The following is a 4,579-nucleotide window of genomic DNA, read 5'->3' on the forward strand; positions in this document are numbered from 1 at the left end:
GGCGAGCTGCTGGCTGGCCGGCGGCGCGTCTCGACTCAAATTATGGGCCGCCTCTCGGGCGTGCGGCCAGGGGCCCGTGTGGCGCGAGGAGAGGGCGGCGCGCTCGGCGCGCTGGCGGCGGTGAAGCCTCTCAGAGTGGGCGCTGGCTGGCCGAGGGCGTCGGGCGGGTGTGGGGTGGCACCCGGGCCGCCGGACGGGCCGTGGTGGCCCGTGTGGCGTTCGTGAGGGACTGTTTGGGCGCCACGGCAGCCTCCCGGCCGGCGTGATCAGGGCCGGTTTGGCAGCGGTTTGGGCTGTGTGTGGGCTGGTCGCGGTACGGGAGATATAGTGCTTGTTTATGGTCCCACTCACCACTCCCGGCCGACGGGGCCTCGCGGGGCGTCCTCGTTTGCAAATAAAGGCCTCTGCCATCGCTCAGAGTCCCAAACCATGTGATTGTCCGCGCCGCCGCGCCCGAGTACGCGAGTAGTGTCTGGTGCCAGATGCGACGTCGTCGGGGAGGGCGTCGTCGCGGGCGCCAACGTCGTCATCCGAGCCCCTACGGCTGTCCAAGGGCACGTCTGGGTGACCAGGGGCGGGGGCCGAGCCGTGAATGCTCGGCCGGGGCGAGCTTCTGGGTCCATGGGACCGCTGCCGGACCCATCCGAGAGCCTTTCCGGACACGTTCGCTCGACGGCCTAGTTGGCGGCCGATGTTCGACGACCAAAGCTCCGGACGCCGCGGCCAAAGGTCCGCCCACGGCCCCAGGACTCGTGGTGGGTGTGGGGTGTGCCTCACGAGGCGGAGAGGCCGCGTGAACTCCCGTAGAAGCTCGCGAAGAGTGCGGATTTGGAGCGCCGCGCCGGACCTCCGCCGGGGCCCGCCGGGGCGCCGTATGGGCCTCGGGGTGCCCGAGAAGCTTAGAGGTGCGGTTGTTTTTGCTTGTGTCTATCGGTTCATGTCATAGACCGGCCCTGGGAAGCCTTTGACCGCGCGCGGAGGGGGTGTTACGGGGCCGTGATGATTTAGTGGGATCTGGGAAAACGAGCGCGTGCGATCAAACTTTGCCAACAAGGTCTCGGCGGAGCCGCAATGCGCGGGCCGTGAGTGCATGAGGACAGCAAAATGTGTTTCCTCAAATATTTTGGCCCGTCAGACTGACCAAGACACATTTTAGACTGACCACCGCTGTCGGCACACGCAGCTGTGAGCGTCGCGCGCGCGTGTCCTCAAGTGTGTCTGTTCAGAGACGGCACAGCTGAGAGACCGCTGCCCTGATCCACAGGCCGAGCCGGGGACGGCGGAGGCGGCCATTGGGCACCGTCGTGCGCCGCAGCTGCCCCAGTCACGTCGGCCCGGCGCCTCGAGGGAGCGCCGCCTAGAGGAGCGCCGCCGGCCACGCGCCTCGAGCGACGGCGTCGTCCCGACTCGTCGCCGCGACGACGAGAGAGGAGCGCTGCCTGGCGCGCAGGCAGCGAGCGCGCTCGAGGTGACCGAGCTGATCCGCGTGTGGCCGCTACGCGACGCCGCATCTCGCACGGATGACGCCAGAAGCTCGCACGACGGCGCGGGAGCGCGCGGCTGGCGGGAGTGCGTGCGATAGGGTGCCAGAAGGCAGGCCGAGCATCGCCAGCGCGGCTCGAGGCCGTTGCCCGGGCCCCGCGGCGGGTCGAGGAGGCGCTCGCGGAGGCGACAGGAGCGCGCGGCACAGCTCCCAAACGACATCGATCTCGGACCTGAGGAGAGGAGGAGGCGGGCGTCGGTGCACCCTGAGGGTGCCTGCAAAGCGGCAGGTCCGAGATCGATGTCGTTTGGGAGCTGTGAGGTGTCGGAGAGCTCTCGAGGTCTCGACGGGCAGCCTGACCCCTCTCGGTGGTACGACCTCTACGACTCTCTCGTCGCCGTCCCACGGTCGCAAAATCTCCTCGCAGCAGCCCGAGGCCGCCACGTCCCTCCTCGGCCAGCGATGCGGGACAGGGCGGCGCGTCGCCGGCCGCGGCGCTGCTCGCCGCTGCTGCTTTTGGTCTTGCTCGTGATGGCGGCGACGATCTGCTACACCTATCTCATTTTGCTTCGCCTGCGACGGCAGCCACAGGGCAACGAGACGGCGGAAGCCGACGCGGCTGCGGCGGCTGCGAGAGCTGCTGATGCCAAAGCGACGGCGGCGATCGCCGATGCGAAAGCGAGGTCGGCGGCAGAGGCGGCAGAGGCGGCGCTGACGAAGGACGTGGAGGCCTTCGAGCAGCAGCACGCGGAGTGGGTCGAGGGCGCCGCCAATAAGCACGCCGCCGCGGACGACGGCGTCGCTCGGGCCAAGCGGCGGCGGCAGGCCAAGGCGGAGCAGCGCGCTCTTGCGGCGGCAGAGACGAGCGGCGCTGCGGCGAGGCCAGAGGAGGACCAGGCAGACGGGTGCTCGAGCGACCCGGCGGTGGGTTGCATGGCGAGCCCGGCGGTGGTCATCATGTCGCACGACCGGGCGGACATGCTCTCCCGCTCGCTCGGCCTCGTCTGCCCCATGCGGATGGTGCGCGCCCCGCTGCACCAGAGGCGCAGAGGAGCAGGCCTTGGGCGGAGCCGTGGGACATGCCCCTACTAGGCGCGCCACTTTGCGGTGTACGTGTCGGAGGACGCGGGCCGCGCCGAGATCGCGGCGGCGGCCAAGGCGGCGGCATGCGTCCGCGACGTCCTCCGCTACCACCAGCCGCCAAAGCAGCGCTTCCAGCCGGCGTTTGCGGGCTCGTGTCTCGAGCGCGACGCGTTGCGGACACGCGCTCGCAGCGAGATGAGCCGAGGAGGCCCGAGCTTAGGCTCCGGCTACGCCAAGATCTCGCGCCACTTCAAGGCGGCGCTGCAGGCGCCCTTCCCTCCCTGGCCCCTCCCTCCCTGGCCCCTCCCTCCCAGGCCCCTCCCTCCCTGGCCCCTCCCTCCCTTGCCCGCGGGACGTGGCGGCGGTGACTTGAGCTCGGGGGGGGCGGTGCCGCAGGCGGTGCTGGGCGCTCCTCCGACGGGTCGCGGCCACTCGCACGCCGTGGTGATCGAGGAAGACGCTGCTGGAGCCTTCCACGAGCCTTCCGAGAACCGTCCTAGCCACGGCCCAGGTGCTCGAGGATGACCTGCTCCTCTCGCCCGACACGCTCCTCTTCTTCTGGCGCGCCGCTGCGGCCTGCCGCGGCGGCGGGACCGCGAGGCGGGTCGGGGTGAGCCGAGCCGAGCCGAGTCTAGGTCCTCTGCGTGGCTGCTGCGGAGGGACCGCACGCTCTGGTGCGTGTCTGCGTGGAACGACCAAGGGTACCCGCACGTTGCGGCGCGGAGCGAGGCGATCGGTCGGACAGACTACTTCCCAGGCCGCGTGGCTGGGCGGCGAGCCGCGAGACGTGGAGCCCTGCCTGAGCCTTCTCGGGGCCTCCCAACAGGCTTGGGCTGGATGGTGACCGGCGACACGTGGAACGACGAGCTCGCGCCGCACTGGCCCGAGGCGGCGACGACGGGGCGCGGCGAGTAGCAGTCGAGTAGCGTGAGTTGGCAACCAGCCAGCACTGGTCCGAGTGTGGGGCAGGTCCGTGGGGTGGTGGTGGTGGGGAGGAGGAGGCGTGGGGGGCAGAGGAGGGGCAGGAGGAGGTCGGACACCGGAAGGGGCTCTAAGACCCTAGCCCTAGGCCCTAGCCCTGGCCCCCGGCAGCTGGGGCCACCCATATCTCCCCACATCTCCCCAAATCTCCCCGGCAGGTGGGACCACTGGATGCGGCTCTCGTCCACCTCGCGCGGCAGGGAGTGCCTCCGGCCTGAGGTGCCACGCACACGGCACGCGTCGAAGCGAGGCACCAACGTCAAGGACAACCGCCCGTTCGAGGCGTTCGGCTTCGCGGAGCACGGCGTCGGCAGCTTCGGCGACCAGTCTGCCACCGCCATGCTCGCCCGACGGAGGGGGGCAGTCTAACGCCGCAGAGCACCGCACCAGGCGACCTGCACCACCTGCTACGGCCAGCGTACGACGACGCTGTCAAGGAGCGCGTCGCCCGCCGGCGCACACCGCCAGTCGTCCCATCGGCGACCATCAGCAGCGGTCCCACCCGCCCAGGCGCTCTTTGCCCCTCCGGCGCACATCACCGCCTGGCGGGAGGCGTCCGACTTTTGGAGCACGCCCGTGGCGGGGCAGGGAAAGCTGCAGGCGGGCGGCGGGTCCTTCCGGTGGGAGAGATCTGTCCCTGCGTCGACCGCTCTCTGTCTAATGCAGGCGGGCGGCGGGTCCTTCTGGTCGAAGAGCTCGGGCGATGCCCCGGCCGCGAGGCAGTGGCTCGAGGCGCTCGGCGCGGGCACCACGACCGTCGTCGCGTACACGCGCTCAATCCGCCCCTCGCCACGGGGGAGGGGGCGACCCGGCCCGAGATCGACCCGAGATCGCCCCCCGAGACTAGGCGCGAGACCTACCGCTCTCTCGCCACGCCGCTCGGCCTCTGGAAGGAGTCACGGCGGCTCGCGCAGTGGAGAGCCCGCCAGTCGCGGCTGAGTCCCTCCTCACGAGTGTGTAGGAGTCGCCACGCGGCACGCACAACGGGACCATCGTGCTGCGCTCCGCCGCCGGCGCCCGCCTCCCCCTCCC

The sequence above is a fragment of the Emiliania huxleyi genome (assembly GCF_000372725.1).
Source record: "Emiliania huxleyi CCMP1516 unplaced genomic scaffold EMIHUscaffold_99, whole genome shotgun sequence".
Lineage (NCBI taxonomy): Eukaryota > Haptophyta > Isochrysidales > Noelaerhabdaceae > Emiliania > Emiliania huxleyi.